Source organism: Tiliqua scincoides, chromosome 1, assembly GCF_035046505.1.
Source record: "Tiliqua scincoides isolate rTilSci1 chromosome 1, rTilSci1.hap2, whole genome shotgun sequence".
NCBI lineage: Eukaryota > Metazoa > Chordata > Lepidosauria > Squamata > Scincidae > Tiliqua > Tiliqua scincoides.
Genome location: NC_089821.1, coordinates 281926037 through 281949077, shown reverse-complemented (window position 1 = coordinate 281949077; position 23041 = coordinate 281926037). Strand labels below are relative to the sequence as shown.

General features: G+C 47.8%; 1 protein-coding gene across 2 annotated transcripts in view; it reads right to left on the bottom strand.

Annotated features, from left to right (window-relative positions):
* MAPRE3 (microtubule associated protein RP/EB family member 3) overlaps window positions 1-14121 on the bottom strand; it is a 48088-nt gene extending 33967 nt beyond the window's left edge. The window contains exon 1 of one of the 2 annotated variants that reach the window (XM_066612017.1): window positions 13960-14121. The gene's annotated coding sequence lies outside the window, so the exon portion shown is untranslated. The remainder of the gene's footprint in view (window positions 1-13959) is intronic. The other variant, XM_066612018.1, reaches the window with a different exon arrangement.
* Between the last annotated feature and the right edge of the window lie 8920 nt (window positions 14122-23041).

Sequence of the window (23041 nt, the reverse complement as noted above, 5' to 3'; positions counted from 1 at the left end):
ACAAAGCTGCGGTCCCTCCTGTGCCTAAATTCACATCACGCCAAGTTTTCTGCAGAACAGTCAGTCTGAATCCTCAAATGTCCCCTGCAAAACCCAAGGACACATTTTGACACTGAACTCTTATTTTGCTTGAGAAGGCCTTCAGAGAAGCTGCAAGCTTCCGGGAGTTCACAACCTGCTCATAACACCCTTTTCAACCCAAAGTTACATGCTCTCATGCCCCCCCCCCCACATATTCTCCCTCCCCCCATCCTGCAATTGGGCCTTCAGAGCCAGATTGCTTCAGGAGTGACAAACGCAGATTCTTCAGGCTTCCCCATTTCCAGACTCTTTGTGGTTGTTGCCAGGGCAAAACTTGCTCTGCCAGTCTACATCAACTGAGAGAACTACACTGCAAACCAGCAGACCTGCAGGAAGGAGCATCCATTAGCCATACCAAAAATACAATCCATACCTACAGAAAAAGCCCCCTTTCCTGCTTGATCCCACCGGCACACTCCAGAGCCTCTCCGACAGAGTGAAGTGGCTCACTCCTGTGGGGGCCAGCAAGCAACCAGCCTTCTGCACTGGGCATTCCAGGTACTCAGGTCAAAAAAGCCCAGCGGCTCCTGCTGCTGCTTCTGAACTCAAAGACATCTCCAAGAACACATCTAAATACGGCACCTAAATCCGAGGGAAGTCTCAGTCACCAAATCGCATTTTAAGATGGGATTAGAGCCCCAAGGCCCTGACAATGGGGAACATGGATCCTGTGCCACAGTCCTGCATGGACATGACACCTCACCACATCGTTTGTCCTTCCAGCCTCCACTTGAATGTGCATGATGGCCATTAGCTAGGCTGGCAAACAGCATCCATCCTGCACAGGTAGATAAAGGCAAAGCATGCTAAAGAGGACACATGGGCACAGCTGGGACCTATATGGGGAGTGGTGTGGAGAGGAGAATGGACCACTAGAAAGTTGACTGGTCATGCCCTCATTTGCTATACTGACAATGCTGGGCCCCTTTTACTCATCTTAGCTGCAAACCAGAAAAAGTGACCAAAACAAACTTAGCCCAGGCATGGCTCTTTGTAGGAGAATATTCACTCATAGTAACAGGTTAGCCTTCACTGTGACCTGCTTCCAAGCAGCCCTTGTGTTTTCCTTGGGGCACTGTGAATAGAGCATCAGAAGAAAACACTGGGGTCAAGAATGATAGCACCACATACTGAGGAGTCCCTGCCATTTTTACCCTTGTATCATCAGCCAGAGAGTGAAACACTTTCACACTAAAGGAAAGAGTATTCTAAAGTAGAAGCCTACAGGCCACTGCAACAACCCCAGGCAAAAGACGTGTGGCCCAACCCTACTACTACAAGGAGGATGTGAGAAATTTCTAGAAACCAGCAATTTCTAGCAATAGCTAGACCAGTGATTTTCAACCTTTTCCATCTCACAGCACACTGACAAGGCACTAAAATGGTCAAGGCACACCACCAGGTTTTTGACAATTGACAAGGCACACCATGCTGCCAGTGGGGGCTCACATCTCCCATTGGCCCTATTAATAAATGACCTTCCCCCAAATTCCTGTGGCACACCTGTGGACCACTCGCGGCACACCAGTGTGCCACAGCATAGTGGTTGAAAATGGCTGAGCTATACTCTAGCAGCTAGAGGCCTGAAATCTATGAAGCTTAAAGTCAAAGCTAGCCCTGCCCTGATACATCATAGGAATAGAAGAACCAGCACATCTAGTCCAACTTCCTGTATCTCACAGTGGCCCACCAGATGCCTCAGGAGACACTCAAGAGTATCTTGGGTATCCTGTTGATCCTCATATCCTGTTGCCACTCTCTTTCATCAGGCATTCATGGAAAGGCTACCTCTGAAATCCTGAGGTAGCATACAGTCATCATGATTTGTAACCTGTAACTTGTAACCATGACTTTTCCTCCATCAATCTGTCCAATCTTTTCTGAAAACCATGGAGACAAGAAGCCATCAGCCCATTTTGTGGCAAGGAGTTCAACAGATTAATGATACTATTATGCTAGAATAGGGGTGACCGGCCTTTCCTTTGCTGCTGCTGCTGCTGCTGCATCACAGAAAGGAAACAGCAAGCAGTGGAGGGAGCCCTCATTCCACAGCTCATGCAAGAGGTCAAACAGTCACCCTCACACTCAGAGCAGTTGCATCGGGCCAGTACAGGCTGCAGCAAGTCTCCGGAGGGCCAGAGGTTCATTGGAGACTGGGGGCTCCCCATGGGCTGCACTGGGAGTCCTCAAGGGCCGCAAGTGGCCCCTGGGCCAGGGTTTGGGCACCCCTGTGCTAGAAGCATAAACGGCATGAAAGAAAGATGCCTTTTTTGTATATTTCCTTTGCAGGGCAAGGAATATGACTTACCACAGAATGTTCAAATTGGAAGGGATCTTTGGAAACCATGTAAACCAACTTCCTGAACAGCACAAGCAACTATAGCCCTTACAAGTGTAAGGGTACCTTACAGGTGACCATCCAGCCTCTGCTTGAAAACCATCAAAGAAGAAGAGCCCACAACTGCATGAGGCAGTCTGTTCCAGTGCTGGACAGCTCTTGCAAGCAAGGAAATTCTTCCTCCTATCTTGCCTACAACTACTTCCCTGTAGCTTCAACCCACTGATTCTAGTTCTGCCCTCTGGAGCTGCAGAAAGTGAGCCCTCTCCCTTCCATATGATAGCCCTTCAGATACTTGAAGGTGGATATCATATATCCCCTTACTCTTCTTTTCTCCAGGCTAAATAACAAGCTCTTTTAGCTAGTCCTAGTAAGACTGGAATAAATGCAATTGTTCTGAGCCCATTAAACTCAGCTTTCCTGAAACCCAGAATACATATCTGACTATCCTTAGCTTTCCCTTGACATCAAGAACTCCAAAAGCCCTACCACCTCCACTTCCTTGACCTTTTTCCTGGTGGTGAGGATTAAGTACACAAGGAACGGAGGAAAGGGAAGCAGAAGGGCCAGAGAAGAAGCAGGAAACTGAAGGGAATACCGGAGGAGGGGAAGAAGAGGCTTGGATCCAGACAGGAATGTTCCCCGCCCCCCTCTGGCAGGAAATAGGTGAGCCCCAGAAACACAGGTTTGAGGAAGAGCTCAGCCCATCATGTGGTGCAAGTCATTTTCAGGCAAATCAGCCCCAGCCCATTCATTCCTGCTAAGACACCCCCCTTGCATCCACTGACCAGCTATAGTTCTCACCCTAACAAGACTCTCTAGAGGGGAAGTGCGGAGATCATGGAATTGCATCTACAACTCCACAACTGTCCCCTTTTGCAGAAGGCCAATGACTGCATTCCCAGGGGCTCTCTTTTAATTATGACTCTCTAACAAACCACTTGCACAGCACTCTCAGACATCTGTCACTCTCAAGGGCAGAGGCTCCCAGGCTTCAGAATGTCACATGCCAACACTTATATCATGGAGCTGCCCCTCCCCTGGGATTACCCCAAGGGTAGTAAAGCAGTCACTCTTTCCCAGAACCTCACAGTCCCTCAAGATCTTTCCAAGGTCACTTTGGTCTATATCACTTATTAGTATATGAAACAGCATGAAGGGATAGCTGGCACCAGTTCTCCCTCTAAGTTTGTCACTGGGCAAACCCTTCTGTGCACAGCAGCATCTGTGGGAAAGCCAAGAAGTTTCAAGTTGCACAGCTTAGAGGGAGTACTGATGGCTGCAGGATTTGATGAGCCTCAGCAACCTCTTGATCATGTCCTGGATACATGCTCCAGGAACACAATTCACTTCGCAAGATGGCTGCCTTCTACATCAGAGCCCACTAGTCCATCTAGATCAAGGGTGTCCAAACATTTTGGCAGGCGGGCCACATCATCTCTCTGACACTGTGTCGAGGGAAAAGAAGAATTAATTTATATTTAAAATTTGAATAAATTTACATAAATGAATATATGCGTGATGGAACTTACTGTAGACACTCGCCTATAAGTCGATCTCACAGATAAGCCGAGGGCAGGTTTTGAGCCCAAAATCATGGAATTTGCTATGACTCTCGGATAAGACGGGAGTTTAACTTAGGGAGATGTCTGACTATAATTTTGTCTGATTTTACCGGAGGCCAGATCCTGAAAAATAACCTCCCAGTAATTGTTACCTAAGAACTGTACAGTCACTAATTTATTAAAAACACAGTATATATACATAGTATGTATACATCTATACATACATAGTATGTATACATAGTATAGCAAAAACAGTATTAAAAATAGTCTCTAATTTATTAAAAACTATGATGTCTCTCATAGATCATAAGATACATTTTTATTCACTAATTTTTTTAATTGTTCTCTCTACAACCATTTGTAAACACTATCAGAGTAAGGCCACAATCCCATCCACACTTTCCTGGGAGTAAGCCTTATTGACTTTAATGGGACTTACTTCTGAGTAGACAAGCCTAGGATTGGGCTCTAAGTACACTGGAAACAGCATACCAGTAGAACCATTAATGAAATCCTCCTTTAAAGTGCCTGGTGCCTTAAGCCAAAAGCTCTACGTAGAACTGAGAATGCTCTCAGTTTTTCTGATTTAGAATGTCTTTTCTAGCCAACAGGTCCTATAGAAACTACTCCTTTTCATGGGAAACCACCATCTCCTCAGCATCACAGGATCTCGGTCCTTCACCCAAGGACAATATTTGGTAAACAGTGAGGAAGCCTCTTCTCCACACAAGTCATACCCTTGTACTTTGACCCACTCACATCTTTGGCTGGCAGATTCTGCTTTGATACAGAATCTGTGGAACGTATTAGAAAAAGCATGTGCACACCAGTTGATCTAGGGCTTCTCAGACACAATACCACTGGATTAAGGAAACAGTCCAATTTTCCTGTCAAATCCCATCTACTTGCTAACTCAGCAGCCCGAGCTCACAAAGGGCCCAAGCTCATGCCTCCCAGCTAGCATGTTCCAGACCGTGCTTTGCCCTCTACTCCCCCTCACCACCTCTCTTCTGGCTTGCAATTTCATTGTTTGCTTAGTCCTCAAATCCCAAGGCAGAAGCATTCTGGGGTGGCAATGATTGTTCTCTGCAGACTCTCTGTGAAAAACAAATGCTTTTGAACAAGGGGAACTGATCAGAAACTGGCAGCGCACCAGCCACCAACACCATGTTACCATTTAGATTGGCTCATCACAGGCACAAGAGCTGTGAGACTAGGAGAAGGAGGCAAACTACAGTTTCCAGATGCATCAGGAGTCGTCTAAGTTGTCCTCAAGAACTCACATTCTGCCCTCTTTTCAATTATAGCCATTTCACAAAGTGGTTATTGTTTTGCTCAAGAAGGCAACATGTCTGGAGATTGCAATCCCCAAAATCCAGTGCTACAACCTGAGCTGCTCAGCCTTCTCTGGGATCTAACAAAAAGCTCTGTACTGAGCCAGGCAGCCACCTCCTCCAAGCACCAACTGGTTCTATGCAGTGCCTTATAAAAAAAAAATGCACATGGGGCCCAGGCCAACACACAAGCCAAAGGTGCTTTAACCAAAGGTGCACCACACGTTAATCACCACAACACACTCCCAATGCTTCTTTCTGCTAGACCAGTAAGCACAATGTCCACCCCCTTGGCAAGCACTCAGGAAGCTCATAAATGTGGAAAGTGCAAACAGAAAACCACATATTAAAGTCATTCAAACTTCACACAGAAACCTAACCTAGAAACCAGCCTCTACCTGAGCAGGAGCTCAGAAACCAGAGGAGCTGGAAAATAAGCAGCTCTCCCACAGCCACCTACCACAGAGACACCTGTACCCTGCAGGACACATTGCTTATCCCCGTGATGAGCAAAAGCACAATTTGCCAAGTTGCTCAGTCTTTATATGACACAGAATACACACCACCCAGATCTTACTTGCTTCCAAGCTTTTCCACCATGGAACTGGCACCCTAAACTCTTTGGCCTCCCTTGAGATACCACTCACTCATCCCACCCAGATACAGAATACGGCTATAAAGGGACAGGAGGGCACATTTCTAGCACACTGCAACCATTTCCCAACAAGCTAGGGAGGTTACAGATTCTTCCAACTCTGGGCAAAATAATCCCGGTACATCAGCCAGAAGAATTTCAAGCCTCGCCCATCTCGGGGACTTCCACTAGATTAAACACAAAATACTAACAACAGTACTACCACCCAGCTTAGAACTGCAGCTAACCCCACCTGACATAAAAGTGTACACATAATCAAGATTTAACCAGCTCTCAGAAGATGAATCAACTCTGGTTTTGATGTGTCTACATGGACCGCGTCTCACAAGTGCAAGCAGGTCTGCCTGTCCCTCAGCAAAGGTTCCTGGAAAGCTCAATAGGACATATGAGAGCAGGTCCTCTCATGGATTAGGAACTGGCTGAAGACCAGGAAACAGAGTGGGTATCAACAGGCAATTGTCACAATGGAAAGAGTTAAAAATACTGGGACCAGTACTTTTCAAGTTGTTCGTAAATGCCTTGGAGTAGGAGATTAGCCGTGAGGTGGCCAAGTTTGTGAATGACATTAAACTTTTATATGTGGTAAAGTCCAGAAGGGATTGTGAAGACCTCCAAAAAGACTCTCTAAACTGGGCGAATTGACAGTAAAATGACCGATGCAGTTCAATGTAAGTAAATGTAAAGGAATACATATTGGGGCAAGATTTCACATACGGTTGTCCCTTGGTATCTGCTGGGGATTGGTGCCAGCCCCCCCCCCCCAGCAGATATTCAATTCCACAGATACTGGAGCCTGGCGTGCAATTGCTTACCTGATGGTTGGGCTTGGCCCTCCAGAGGGCATGGCAGCCCACAGCTCACTCCACAGGTCTCCCCAGACCTCAGAACAGCTCTCAGACATGACTAGAAATAGCAGACATGAACCAGAAGTCACCTCCGGTCAAGTCCAGGTTGCCTTCTGAGGCCAGGAAAGGCCTGCAGCCCAATTCATGGGCCTTCCCCGACCTCAGAATACCTCCCGGATATGACCGGAAGCTACTTGTGTTCAGGAGGCCCTCCAAGCCAGGGCTTAGCATCCGTGGATGCTCAAATCCGCAGATGCCATGCCCACAGATGGCCCACTTTATGTGCTGATGGGTTCTGAGCTGACTGTGATGGATCAGGAGAGAGATCTTGGGGTACTGGAGGACAGCTAAAGGAAAATGCCAAGCCAGCATTGGTGGCTGCGAAAGTCCAACTCCATGCTCGGGATCATTAAAAGAGGGATTGAGAATAAAATGACCAACATTATGCCATTGTACAAAACAACAATTAAGGTCACATCTGGTGTATGGTGCCCAGTTGTGGCCACCACATCTCGAAAAGGATATACAGTGGGCCCTTGGTATCCACAGGGGATCAATTCCGTGATCCCCTGTGGATAGCAAATTCCGTAGATAGTTAAATCCATAGGGGCCCTGGTGCAACACTGCAACAACTTACCTGGGGGCCGTGCTCTGTCCTCTGGAGGTTGCGTGCAGACTCCAGGCCTCCTCAGAAGGCCTCCCAGAAGTGGTTGGTGCAAACAGGAAGTGCCTTCTGGTTGCGTCCAGGAGGTCCTCTGAGGCACTCCAAACATGGGTTTAGTTAAAATGTTTGGGGCTCTTCAGTGTAGAAAGATGGTGCTGGGGAGGGGACAACGACGACATGATTGAGACATATCAAATTATGCATCGGATGGAGAGAGGGACATTATCCCTGTTGTACATCACCAGAATCAAGGGTCATCTACTACAACTGCTTGGCAAGATTATTAGACTAGACAAAAGGAAATATTTCTTTGCCCAATGAGTAATTAATATGTGGAACTCTTTGCTACAGGATATGGAGATGGCACCTGGCCTAGATGCCTTTCAAAGGGGATTTGACAGATACAGGAAATATCCATCACAGATTATAACCCATGATGACTATAAACAACCTCTGGGTTTTATGTGGTTGGTCTCTGAATGCCAAATGCTAGGGAGTGGCAACAGATGCAGGTGTCATGTGGGCTCCCAGAGGCATCTGGTGGGCCACTGTGAGATAAAGGAATCTGGACTAAATGGGCCCTTGGCCTGATATAGGAGGACTCATCTTCTGATGTTCTTATGCTATTACTGCCCTGAATTATTTGCATTAGTGGCACAGAGTCTTTGCTGATCTTAGAGACTACAATGGGATATGAATGAGGCAATGGGAGGTTGGGCCCAGCAGGCAATTCATTGACTACATACCAGGGCCCTAACATTCTTCCAAGAAGCCACAACTTAGAGTCATGCACCTTCTATTCAGGAGATGCCAGCAGCAGCTGCTGGAGAGCTATCCTCCAAAGAAGGACGGACAGGCAGGGGAACTAAACCTTTCAGAGCCAACACCCCAGTTTTGACAGTAGGTGTAGGCACATTTGCCCAGGACCCAGCAACAGGCTCCTCGCAGATCAAGAATAGACTGATGCAGAAATATTTGTCTCCTAGGGTGCCAGCCTCATATGCCCAGTTCCCCAGAGGACCATTCTGCTATTGGAACAGAGCAAAGGAACAGGGCCTAGATGGCGGCCTGAATACAGGGCTACACATCAAGCCAGGTAGGAAAGCATCCTACAACACACCCTCTGTCATTTCAGATTTGCAGGATCTTGGTCCCCAAGCAAAGCTAAAAGGAAGTGCTATTTCCTAAGAACAACCTGTAAGCCACAGACAACCCTTGCTATATCACCATATAGCTCACTTTAAAACCATTCCTACTCCAAGGAACAGCCATCTCTCACAGCTTTATCAATGCCATTCCTAGCATCTCCAACCAACATGTTACCACTCTCAAGAAAGGGAGTCTTAGGCTTTTGTTCTTAGGTCTCAGCTTCAAGGACTAATCAGGGAGAAATGCAGCCACAGAGCAAAAGAACATGCCAAACCCCAGACTGCTTCAATCCAGCTGATGTCTGGTCTTATTCAGAGCAAGGGCTTACCAAGTATCTTTTCGTCGCACATGAGCATCAGGACTTTTAAGGCAGAGGGAATGGTGTGCACCATGGCTTAGCTCTCACCAGAGTCTGGGTCTCGTTCTGCACCAGTCATACCCCAGCTCTTAGCCCTCAAGCCCTCAGCTCTTAGATTCAAACCTCTGCTGCACCCAACCTGGCAGCCAAGCGCCACCCTCCCTTTCAAAGCATCCCATCTGGTGCTTTAACAACACTGCTTGCTCCAACAGCCTCCTTGTCTACACACTCTCTGGAGGAAGCATATGGTTGGGAAACATTTGATTATGCCTTGAAAGAAAAATGCCACTGCTGAAGTCACAGACTCACATGTTACAGGCACAGCCTGGCAACCCCAAGAGCTAGAAGGGAAACTTGTACAAACATCATCTCCCCCAGGACAATTTCCGAAACCACTGAAGCCCAACTGAGTGCAGCAGGTGCCCTGGACTGATAATGGTCTGGGTGGGGAGGGGAGAGGGCCTGCCCCACAATTTTACTGATGAATGCTGGCCATGCAGGAAGTGGGGAGGAAATTCCTTGCATGGCCCCCACCTGCTCACCTGTCATTCACCAATGCATTTCTGGCCCGGCAGCTGCAAACAGTAACCTGAGCAGTCTATTGGGTGTGTGTGTGAAGGACACAGACAGGGGGTGGAGGTAAAGACAGGCAACCACATCTGCTTCATGAGGCAAGAGAGCTCCTTTGGCCTATTTTTAGCCTTTTGGAGTCACTGGAACTCCCACACACAGACTGCTGGGAATTCATGAGAGAACACACTATGCAATTGAAGCCACCAGACCCTCAGCCCAAGCATTCCTTGCATCTCTTCTACTCAAAGTTTGTGGCGTGAAAAATTTCCAGCTTGCTGCAGTTGGGAATAGCAAGACACCAGCACTACATGGCTAACTGCCCAAGGCAGAGACAGAGGGCCTCAAACCCAGGTCCACACACTGTACTATACTCTAACCCAGGGGTCTCCAAACCCCAGCCCAGGGGCCAGATGCAGCCCGCGGTGAGCCTCTATCTGGCCCATGACCAGCCTCTTGTCCCCTGAAAGCCCCTGGCCCACTTTGCTGAACATGACTGGATCTATGCTCTGGTTGCATCTGGAGGGTGTTCTAAGGGCCGGAGAGGTTGAATGAATGAGCCCATTCATTCATTTATTCACACATCTAAGTTCCATCTCTAATTTATTTATATAAATTTTATATTTAAATCTTTTTTGGCCCTAAAAACCGTGCCAGACATTTGATGCGACCCTCTGGTCAAAAAGTTTGGAGACCCCTGCTCTAACCCACTGTCTTACTGAGTAGCCACAGGCCAGAGCATCACCACATCCCCTGCTCTATGTATAATGAAGACCTGCGAGGCAGCATTGATGAGAGGGGCACACAATGACTGAAGTAGGTTGTAAATTAAGAGACTAGACACCAAGTGGAGAGCAAGAATTTAACTCTGGCCAAGCAGCTGTTGAAGCAAGAAGCCAGGGTAGGCGTTTCTCAGTCCAAAGAGTAACAGCAGTGCTGACTCTCCATCCAAAAACCAGATATCTCAGTGAACACTCAAAGACTGGCTTCTATTGCAGGAGACCCTTGTGGGTTCACCTAGGTAAGAGTTTATTTTTATTTATTTGAAAAATTTATATCCTGCCTTTCCCATGCTGAAGCAAACGCCCAAGGTGGCTTACAAAGCTCCATAATATAATGTACAATGCATCACAACAAAAGTAGAACTAAAAATCATTAAATCAGAACAGAAAACCCAAAAACACACATTGCAAAGCCAATTAGGAGGGGGTAACCATTTGATCCAGAAGGAGCAGTCAAGGCACTACACTATTACAGAGGCACAGAGAGCAAACACCCACCCATCAACCAACAAAAGAACATAAGAAGAGCCTGGCTGGATCAGGCCAAAGGCCCATCTAGCTTCCTGTATCTCACAGTGGCCCACCAAATGCTTCAGGGAGCACACAAGACAAGACACAACCTGTGTCTTGGTGCCCTCTCCTGCATCTGGCCAAATGAAATACCAAAACCAAATGCCAAATGAAACAGTTAAGTTTTGAGCCCTCACTGAAAAGCTGGGAGGGAATGGTTCTTAATTCCTGTGGAAGGGAATTCCATAATTGTGGCGCCACTGCAGAGAAGGCAAGTCCCCACACCACTGTCCCTCTAATTTTGGACAGAGATGAAACTTGAAGGAGAGCCCCCTGATGACTTAAGAGGATGGACTGGAATATATGGGAGAAGGCAGCAAGCCTTTATTTTATTTCAGCAAGACTTTGATGCCTGATGGCTGCTTTTACTGCTGATTTTATTGCTGCTGATTATTTTTTCTATATTTTACTGTTCTTGTTTTAATGTATTTTATGACTTTTAAATGTTGTCAGCTGCCTTGTGTGTCCTCCAGGGAGAAAGGCAGATTACAAATCAAATAAATAAATAAATAAAGGCAGTCCCTCAGATATCCTTGACCCAAACCATGAAGGGCCTTAAAGGTCAACACCAACACTTCGAATTGGTACTGGAAATGAATGGACAGCCAGTGTAGCTGTTGAAGCAGAGGTCTAGAAAACATCTCTGTTGGGGCTGGTAGTAGCACAGTACTACCAGTAGCTGGTAGTAGACAGAAAAAGACAGTCCTACCTGAAGCTATTGCCAGGGACCATTGAGCAAAGCCCTCAATGGCTATGGTTGAAGAACAGCTTAATTTCAGCACCTGGGACACAGACTGTGCCTCCGTTCGTGGCAACTGACAAAAGGGAACTGCATTTCCATGCATCAGCCCTGTTTAAATACAGCCTGCCTTAACCAAGAGGGTTTGCCACAAGTGCTACACACACACACACACACACACACACACAGTTCCAAGTTGTTCTGCCTTATTGTGTACTGCTACCAACAAGCAAACGAAGCATGTACCAACCTATGGCAGGTCACCAAGGCAGGTGCAAGGCAGGCCATGGCGGCACAAACTGCCTAGAACAGAAATAAACAGTAGTGATTGTACTCACACACTTGTACCACTGACACTGGATGTCAGCTTTCCACTGGGGCTACAACAGGCGCCTCATATTCACTCACATGTAATCCCAAACTCCCCTCTTTCACAACAGTTGGAAACAGCATGAGCAACATCCGGACAGACAACTGGACGTGCAGAGCTCTGCTTCAGCCCCCCTGCCACTGCCTGCCTTAAAGGAGGTTACAGTTGCACGCACCTAGTGTCATAAACATACAAATATTGAAAAGGGTTTTAAAGAGAAGAGGATCAGCTGAAGCTGCTATGGAATTTCTTTTCTGAAAATGTACCAGGATCAGACAGGCAACAGCAACTGTGCAGGTCCAACTTGAAAAGAACTCAGATAGTCTGACACCTCGAAATGTCAAAAAGTGTATACATGCCTGTGCAAAGGAGTGCATCTCATGATGAATTCATAAATGACTGAAGACTGAATTCAGAATGCAAAAATTTGATCTAGCCGCACAACCACCCACCTCACCCCAAAAGTCCCTGTGTAGGCAAGAAGCTCCAAGCAAGGGTCACTTTGGCAAATGGTCTCATGGTAACAAACACCAGTTACCATGCCCAATAATTCTGTCACTATTAAGAATATTCCTAAACTGCTTCCCAAAAAAATTCACTAAATAGTTGATCTAAGGCAAAATATTAATGTCACCCAAGAGTTGATCAAGACTGCATTTCAGGTATACCACGCAGAAGAGTCAAAGACTTCTCAGCAAGGGATAAAGCCAGCTCCTTCCAGGAGCCAATCAAGGAGGAAAAGTCTTTTTCTCCTGGCACAACTGGAGGAGCAATGACACAAGAATCCAGAGGAAACTTTAGAGGATTGACTATATCAGAGATTGAACTCTCTTCTCCCCTCCAACAGGACTTTTCAAGGAAGTCTGCTAACACATTTAAATCGAGTGACGAACATGCAGAGTGACAGCTCAGACACTTACCTGTGTATGATATTGTAATGCCCCTCCAAGGGGTGTTCAAAGGGAGTTCAATGAAACTTTTAACAGTAGTTCATGCCTAGGCAAGGGGTTTAAAAGTCACTGCAGGGACATGCGGTGGGTGGGGAGGCAGGTGAGGCAGAGCCTCCCCACCAGAGTCTTTTGAAAGGCGCCACCGCCGTGTGAGGCACCCAAACACCCACAACCCACACGCAGAGTGCAGAGCGTGTGGGTTGTGAGTGCTTGGGTGCCTCACACGCCAGTGGTGCCTTTCAAAAGACTCTGGTGGGGAGGCTCTGCCTCACCTCCCACCGCGCGTCCCTGCCTCACTGTCACCTCTCTCTCTCCAAATCACAGGGCCCAGAACTGCCACTCAGACTGAAACCCTATACACTTTCCTGGGAGCAAGCCCTAGTGAACTCAACAAAACTTACTTCTGAGTAGACCTGCCTGGGACGATGCTGACAACGAGGCGTCAAAGGAGGCTCTGCTGACAAGGCACGAGGAGGAGAAGCCTGTGGCGGAAAGGAGGCCACGCGCAAGTGGGCCGATGAGTGGCGAGAGCCCAGCCAGGCAGCCACATCCTCCCAGGGGCGAAAACGGACCCGGCCTCAGCCACACCCGCCCTCCGCACCAGGGGACCTGGGCGACCAGGGCCGGCCGCAGAGCCTCCCCGGCTGCGCGCAGCAGCCCCGCGCCAAGTCCGCAGGGGAGGCTCAGCTGGGCGCGGCCCTCAGGCCCGGCGGTCCCCTCAGGACTCTGCGGGGCGCTGAAGGGGCTCGTTGGCCACCCGGGCGGCAGGACCCCGGGAAGGCTCCGCGGAGCCCAGTGGCGCTGCGCTCGGTGCGAGCGATTGTCGGTACCCTGCGCAGGACCGTCGCCTCCGGCAGGCAGCGAAGTCTCCTCTGCGCGGATGGAAGGATGAAGGCCTCCTCCTCCTCCTCCTCCTTCTCCTCCACAACCACCCCACCTCCTGCAGCCCCGCGCGGCCTCCGCGCTCTCCCGCCCCCTCCTTCACTCACGGCGGCGGCTCCCCCTGCCTGCCTGCCTCCTCTTCGGCGGCGGCGGAGGCGGCCCCGGCTCTTCGGCCTTCGAGTTCGCACCGACCAGGCCGGCACAGCGCGCTCAGGAGGTAGAAGAAGGGTCCAGACTCTGCGCCTGCGCTGCTCCCTCTGCCTCAGCTCCGCCTCCTCCTTCTCCGCCGCCGCCATGGCAACCACGGGAGGCAGGGGAGTGTGGGGGGGTCTCCTGCTGTCATGGCAACGGAGGCCGCCAAGCCCCGCCCATACAGCAGCCAACCATCTCCCTGACTGGCTTCCCTGGCAGCATCCGGGCTCTTTGGATGGAGCGCCCTGAGCATGCGCAGAAGGTCGTCCTGTTCACAAGGGGATCAGCTTTCTTCTGTAGTGCTGCCTGTATTGAAGCCATTTCTGCCCAACGTTGCGTGTGCGGAACAGGGATCAAAAGTGTACGCCTGTGGGATGGGCATTAAGTGACACAGAAGACACTTTCCTTCTGAGAAGAGCCTATAGAGCAGGGACCTGCAGTGGGTGGGGAAGCAGGTGAGGCAGAGCCTCCCCACCAGAGTCCTTCGGAAAGTGCCGTCACCATGTGAGGAGTGCAAGCACTCACAACTCGCTATGCTCCAGTGTACATAACATCCCACTCACTGACATTTGAGCACACCTGCCATTTTGCTGCCCCTTTCCCTAATTGGGAAAGATCCTTCTGGAACTCTTCACAATCCCTTCTAGACCAGCTCTCTCAACGTTTTCCCCCAACCATACCACTTCATATGATCCACCTAATGGAAGTACCACTGGAAGTAACTGGCGATGACATCATTGCCAGTTATTTCTGGATTGAGAGGCCTGGTGCTATGTGACAGACACCAGTAAGAGGCTCTGAGTGGACAGGAGATCTTTTTGGAGTGCATGAAAAACATGCTTTGGAGCTCTGCCCATCAAGCCAAGCTTCCTATCTATGTTTGTCGTGTCACGTCACTTGTCTCGCTGCTGGGTAGCAGATGCCTGGGGGTCCCACAAGTACCACCAGACGGCACCTCAAGTACCACTGGTGGTACCCATACCACTGGTTGAGAAACACTATTCTAGACTTCACCACCCAGGAAAGTTTAGTGCCAACTTGGCCACCTTGCTGCCTATCCCCAACTCCAGGTCATTTATGAACAAATTGAAAAGTGTGGGTCCTAAGACTGATTTTTGGGGCACAGCACTTTTCACCTCTCTCCACTGTGACACTTAACTATTCACACCCACTCTCTGTTACTTCAACCAGTTCCTAACTAGTAAGAGGACCTGCTTTCTTATTCCCTGACTGCACGGTTTTTTCGGGAGCCTTTAGCAAGGGACTGTGTCCAACGCCTTCTGAAACTCCAAACATACAGGTTGTCACAGAAGTAATAAGGCAGTTACCAAAATAAACATGTCGCTACACTTTATTATGAAAAAATATGCACAGCCTGGCAGATGTTGGTGGCTGGATTTGGTCTGTTGAATATCAGGTCCTTTCCTAGGATATTCACAGATTTTTTTTTTTGCTATATATAATACATTCACAGATATATTTTGTTTCTTTCTTCAGTCTTCCATGCTGCAACCATTTCCAGTGGGAGCCCTTGTCTACCTTATCATCTGTTTTCTTGATGTATTGGCCATGCATTGGTTTATTATGCCATGCATCTAGTAGGTTTGTTCACAGTTTGCTCCATGTAGGTTTCTTTTGTTTCATTTACTTCTATTACATCTTCTTTTGCCAACATTTTTTCTTTGTTGTTCTTGATGCAGTCCTTAAGTGTCCTCCTTTCTTCTTCCACAGCCTGTTTTACTTGTATCGGTCCTCAGCTACTGACCTTCCTCAGTCAGTCGATGTCACTGCAAGGATGAAAGGCATAGTTGGCTGTCATAAGTTTTCATGTTGTATGGTCAAGTGCATCTAATTCTGGTTGAATCCAGTCAGTATTTCCTGCACTATATCAAATCACAGGAATGGCCCAAGTGTTTATAGCTGTGATTGTATTCCCACCATTTAGTTTTGATTTTAGTATTTTCGGTACTTTTTTGTGCATTTGGTGTTGATCGTTTTCACTGTAGTATGCTGGATTCATTCAGCTTGTAAAATTCCCAAGTATTTGCAGTCTTCCTCCTCATCCAGGCCTTTTATTATCTTTCCATCTTCAAGTTGTATTCCTCCAGAGTCAGCAATTTTTCCTCTTTTTTATTGATAGTGTTGCACATTTGTCAATTCCAAAGTCCATTGCTATGTCACAGCTGAATATTTGGACTGCATTTAGTAGTGATTCAATTTCCACTTCTGTTTTTCCATATAATTTCAAATCATTTATATACAGCAAGTGTGAAATTCTTCCAGCTCCTTTTGGTATTTCGTAGCCAGTTTGTTTTATTTAGTGTTGCTGTTAGTGGTATCATAGCAACCAAGAAAATTGGAAGCGAGTCTCCCTGAAATATTCCAGGCCTGATGCCTGCAGGACCCTCTCTATTCACTGTCAGTTTTGTCTCCCATTTTTCCATTGCCAGATATAAATTTGTTTTGATATTGCTGCTAATTTTGAACATTTCCAATGTTTTATCAATCCATATGTGTGGCAAGGAGTCAAAGGCCTTCTTGTAATTTATCCAAGCAATATGCAAATTCATTTTTCTTCATTCGCAATTAATTGTTAAGTATCATTTTATCCATCAGCAACTGATCCTTGTTCCACATGAGTTTCAACTATTTCCCTTTTGTTCTTTGGAGAGATTGTTGACAATTTATTATTATTGTTGTTATTATTATTATTATTATTACAGTATTTTGGTTCATCATGGCCTGCCTGATGGTAGTTGGTGGATTTTAAATAGAAAGACCTTCCCAAGAACCTAGGTCATTTAGAGGTATTCAAGTAAAATACAGGTGTAGCCTGTTTATCCACAGATTTTACATCCATGGATTTGGCTCAAGGGTTCAGGTGGAGGACTCAGGTGGGGCTGAGTCTGGCTTAACAGGCACAGCCCCACCTGAACCCTCCAAAGGCAACCAGAGCTATGCTCTGGTCACCTGCAGCAGAATTTCTAAAGCCCGCAGAAGCTGTGTGCATCCTCCAGTGACCTCTGTGGGCTTCAGAATGGCCTGTAGAGCCAAAAAAGTCACTTCTGGTTTCCCTCAGGAAACCGGAAGTCAAGTTTTTATGCCTTTTAAAGCATAAAAACATCACTTCCAGTTTCCCGAGGGCTTCAGAAAGCCCTCCAGAGGCGACTAGAATTAAGGGTCCAAAAATCGTGGATTTCCTTATCCACAATTTTTGTTATCTGCAGGGAGTTCAAAAACAAATCCCCTACAGATACTGAGGCCCTACTTGAATGGGCAGTTCCAAGTAGAGCTGCTTTTCACAGCTCATATGAGTTAATTACATTTAAAGTGTACAGGTGTTTTCCTCAAGTTTTTTGGTATGGTGCCTAAAGCACCCACTACTATTGGTACAATTTTCAACTTTCTTTGGGCAGGAGGTCTGGTCTAGAGGGTAGAGCCTCCATTTGCCTGAAGATAACATCCACAAGGTCGCCAGTTCGAGGCCACCGGCACCGTGCGACCTTGAAGCAGCTGACAAGCTGAAGCCGAGCTATTCCATCTGCTCTGAGCCTGGAAGGATGGAGGCCAGAATGTGAAACCAGATCAGAGAGAAACACCTGAATGTTGTGGTTCTTGAAAGAAAGAACCTTCTTTCATTTGTAAAAATCCCTACGGGGGTTTAAATAAGCCTGCCTATGTAAACCGCCTTGAATAAAGTCTTGAATAAAGACCAAGAAAGGCGGTATATAAATACCTGTATTATTATTATTATTATTATTATTATTTGCCAAAGTCATTCTACCTTAATCTGAAGGTCTTTGCATTTGATTACTTTTTTGTGTTGTCTTCTATCATTATCAGTGATGTAACCTCCCACCAGATGTTTGTACTGGGATTTTTGAATGCTCATTAGTTCAAACTCTACCCAAGAGTTTAAGAAGTGTCGAGATATTGCCTTATAATGTTCAATGTTCCTAGTAGTGCAGCTTGTTGAAGTGGTTCAACTGTTTTCTTGTCAATGCCTATATTGGCCAGATATTTCTTAAAGGCCTTGGGGATTGCACTTAGTGCACCAATGGCATGGGGTGGTGGTTGTTTTCTTTTGCCAAAGGCACTGCATTTCAGTTTCCAGGTCTTTGTATTTTGTGATCTTTTCCAGTTGTTTCTCCTCAATTTGATTATCTCCTGGAATGCCACATCAATAAGCATCAGTGGCTTCTTCTCAAGCACTGGCATGTTGTGTTCCAATTTTCTCATGTCTGGATTTTGAAGTCCCACAAGATTTGAACCAGCTCATTTTCTGTCACTTTTTCAAGCATGTACTCCCACCATTCCTTTACTGATGTTATTCCATATTTCAAGCAGGAATGTTGCTGCTGGTCTAGGGCGCTTGTTGCTCCAACCAATGGCTGGCCAGTCAGCCACTGGTTAGAGCAACAAGTGCCCTGGACCAACAGCATAAACTTTACTCGAAGACAGCGCTTTGGCTCTGGGCTCAGGCTCCTTGTTGAGCCTCCAAGACAAGCAGGCAGGTCGCAGTTGCCTTCTTCAGCCCCAGCGAACAGAGCATCGACCTGGCCTCATCTCGCCTCTTGCCACCCTCCTTCCACCTCCCCTTCCCTCCTGTCACTGCTGCTTACAACCCACACCCAGAGTGATAGGAGCGAGTCTAGTTCAGGTGCTCAGCCTCTGCTGCTTGTTGCCCTCCTGCCTTCCTAAAGGCCAAAGTGTGGACTTCCCTGGGACAGCTGTGGACAACCTGGTGATCAGGAAAGGGGACATGGCTGTACTTAGGTAATTTTCCCGGCTCTCCCTGCTGCCTTTTCTCCAGGGAAAACATCCGTTTTGGTACAAGTGGAAAGTGTTTATTTTAACCCCTCTCCCCTTGCACTGGCTCAGCAGTGCTTCCAAGAAGGAAGCCTTTCTCAAGGTCAATTCTAGTATACACCAAAATGGTCCAGACTGGCAGACAGCTTTTAGCCAGGAGATAAAGGAGGATGGTTCAATTTTGCAACTCCTGTCTTCACATTTCATAGGGCGGGCATGATCTCTCAATATCATTCCATGTCCCCATCTGTGCATCCCACTTCTTGGTCTCCTCTCTCTCTCTTTCACTTGTGCAAAGGAATCAGGGTGACCAGATACAATGGAGGACAGAGTGCCTGTACCTTTAACCACTGTATTGAAGAGGGAATTTTGGCAGGTGCAGTTCAACATAGAAGGGTTTAAAAAGTTGCACTCGACAAAAATCCCTCTTCTATACAGAAGTTAAAGGTACAGGCACTCTGTCCTTCATTGTATCTGGTCACCCTGAATTGAATTAAAGGTGTGTTCCCATTTTTCTCCCCACCATGCAATGACCCAGTTTGCAGATTTTTGATACTTTTGGCTGAACTTTGGAAGCATCTCCCTTTCGCTACCCAGGAGACTCTTCTGCTCCATCAGGTGTTCTTGGTGTGTGAGTGGCAGGGAGAAGATTTGCAATAAGATCCCTCCTTGGAATTAGTTTGCAGGTTCTTCCTCAGGCATGTTTCTCTGACTCCTTTTCAGCCTCTGGAATCTGTAATGGCTCATCAGAAAACAGCTAACTGTTCTCTTGTTCCCTTCCCTGCTTTGTAAGCAAAGCAGCTACAGTGCAAAGTGAACCACTGAAGGGACCAGGTGGCAAAGGGCCATCCCAGCATCTCCCTTTATGTGGAAGCTCTACAACCTAACTATTCAGTAGAGATGTGATATCCTCACATTACCACCAGAACTTCTGGGTTGCTGAGAGGGGGTGACACCAAGGTTAGGGACACCACTGGCAGCATTCACTCCCTTGTGACAGATTTCCCACTCCCCACTATGAAGGGCTAGGGGCTCTGTGCAAGGGAGAAAGAGAGAACATATACAGGGCTGAAAGTGTACCACTGCTTTTTCTTACTGCAGATTCTGGCAGGGTCTCTAGGAGTTTCTATCATTAGATGGTGCTGGAAGAAGACAGACCCCAGGAACAGCATCAGTCAGCACCAGCAGCCCTACAGAGAAATGTCTCTATAGCCCACAAGTGCTGGAGTCTGCTGGGAAGCTCAGACCCTGGAGAGGCAGGTTAGAGACCTTTGACAAAACCAAGCCAATCAGCTGTAGACAAAAAAACAAAAAAGCTTACACGCTGGGTAAAGAAATATTTCTTCTGTCTATCCTAACTCTTCCAACTCTCAACTTTTGTGGAAGTCCCCTGGTTCTGGTGTTATGTGAGAGAAAAGAGTGTCTCTCTATCCACTCTGCATGATTGCATCCCCTGCATGATTTTGTATGTCTCAATCATGTCCCCTCTCAGCCGTCTCTTTTCTAGACTGAAGAGGCCCAAACACTGCAGACTTTCCTCATAAGGGAGGTGCCCCAGCCCAGTAATCATTTTGGTTGCTCTCTTTTGCACCTTTTCCATCTCCACTATATCCTTTCTGAGATGTGGTGACCAGAACTGGACGCAATACTCCAGGTGTGGTCTTGCCATCAATTTGTACAACGGCATTACAATATTAGCTGTGTTATTCTCAATGCCTTTCCTAATTATCCCAGGCATGGAATTAGCCCTCTTCACTGCTGCCGCACTTTGGGTTGACACTTTCATCGAGCTGTCCACAAGGACCCCAAGACTCTCCTGATCTGTCTCAGACAGCTCAGAACCCATTAGCCTATATGTAAAGTTTTCATTCTTTGCCCCAATGACTTTACACTTACTTACATTGAAATGCATCTGCCGTTTTGCTGCCCAGTCTCCCAGTTTGGAGAGTTCCTTCTGGAGCTCTTCACAGTCTCTTCTGGTCTTCACCACTCGGAAAAGTTTGGTGTCATCTGCAAATTTGGCCACCTCGCTGCTTAGCCCTGTCTCCAGGTCATTTATGAACAGGTTGAAAAGTACAGGTCCCAGGACAGATCCTTGGGGCTCTCCACTTTCCACCTCTCTCCATTGGAAACACACATGCGCGGGCATGCGCGCGAGGAGGAAGCTGAGATGCTGATGGGGCTTTGGGCCTTGGCTCACAGCTTGTACTACCAAAACCCAGTCCTGTAAGAGCCTCAATTGGGAAGCCCAAAAGGCTAATCCCAGCCAGCCCTTTCTTGTAGACTCCCCTCTCCAGATAGGCCCTTCAGAAAGGGTTAGCTGCTTCCCTACCACAATTGGCAGTTTTGTCAAGATTGTTGGCTTGCTCTGCATTTTGCTCTGGTTTCTTCTGCTCTGATCTTAATTAATGCTTCATTTATTTCAATTTTCTGGAGTGCTTTAATTGTGTCTTTTATTGCTTTCTTTTTGGATGCTGCCTTGAAGGCTCCTTTGGGAGAAAAGAGGATTATCCATTTCAATAGGAACAAACTACCCCATCACCACCACCCTCTGCAAAGCCTCTGAATCCCAGGTGCTGCACAATACATGCAGGCTTCTGCTGAAGACAGTGCTGGGTGTCTGAGCCAATCCAGCCAGGCAATCCTTATGATTGATCCCCATAGGACATCTCACTTCCAGGCCCTCTTTATCCCTTTCCCTAAGGGGACACCTCTGGCCCTTCTGGTCAAGAAACAGACACGGGAGCCTTAGCCTGTGAGAACGATTTTTAATGAGGAAACAGAAACGCACTGCAGGTTGCTAAACAGTCATCACAAGACTATTCCAACAGGTCGTGAGGAAGCCGAGCCCTCCACTGTGGTCCTGGGAGCTCTGATGCGCCCAGCCCGCCACCCGGCCTCACACACCTACAGGTACCAACTAGTGGGGAAAAGTGCACAAGTAACAGTTCACATTTCACGCTACTTCAGAGGGAAAGCTGGTGGGCAGAGGGGAGGGGAGGGCTGCAAGCGAGGAGCTCCTCTGGCCCAAGAGTCAGTCAGAGCACAGGGAAGGTTAGCACCGTCATGTTGAGAGAGGAAAGGGGGAGGGGGAGCAGGCTAGCTTCCCTCAGGCCACTCCCTGGGTCAGCAGGCCAGCAAACCCTCCAGGCCGAGTTCCCGTTTGTTCTCTCACAGCACCAAAGAGGGGAAGCACCCTGACCTCCTGCAACTCCTGGGGACATCCCTCACTCTCAAGCCGAAACAAGAGGGGTGGCTGCTGTGGCACCAGCACAGCCACAGCGGGAGCAGTAGGGATTGTGCCACTGGCTCAGCTTCCACTTCCTTCTCTGGTCTATTCCCTTTGAGATGGGAAGGGGCAGTCCTGGAGGGTTTGTCATGTCTGACCCCCTCTCAGCAACCAGCTCTTGTGCTGAAAGTCCTTCCTTTGCAGGTTGATGAGGGTCGCCACAACTCTAAGACCCCCCCCCCCCACAAGCTCATGCCCACTGCCTTCCACCTTGGGAAGGAGACTGATCCATTTGAGTGGACCATGGCCTGTCCTTTGACATGGAGGCTCAGTAAGGGATGGGAGTAGAGTGGTCAGCAGCTACTCCTGTCCTTTGCAAGAACAGAATGATGGAAGAAGTGACACCCTGTGTCCATACATCCCCCCCGCCTATGCCACCACCATGTCTACAGGAGAAGCATCTTCTGAGCTTTGCACCATTCTGCCACACCAACACCATTTCAAGAGCTGTCAGTGAGGAATGTGGAGAAGACAATAGCCAGGGGATGCAACAGCCAGAATCCCACACTCAATCCAAGACATCACTCCCCAAGGAGAGAAAAAGGGGGTCTTCTACCCCCAGCATGGCTGGGCAGACCTACCCTGCTTGAAATGGGAGGATCTCTACCCTCCAGCCCAGCCCTCCCGTGCGTCCCCCTGCTTCTATCCTACTGCTAGTCACACTAAAGTACCTTTATTTCAGTATTTTTTTCCACGTGATGCACAAACAAGCCAAAATGTCACTGATCCAAAAATCCAACGTGCAAAACAGAAAGGAACTGGCACAGACAGGCCCCCTTGGTCCCGCCCCCTATCCAGCCAGCCCCCCTCACCCTCCTGGCACTGGGGGTTGCTCTCATCCTCCACTAGGAACAAAGAGAGGCAGGCCCTCTTTCGGTGCCTCACCCTGCATACCAATG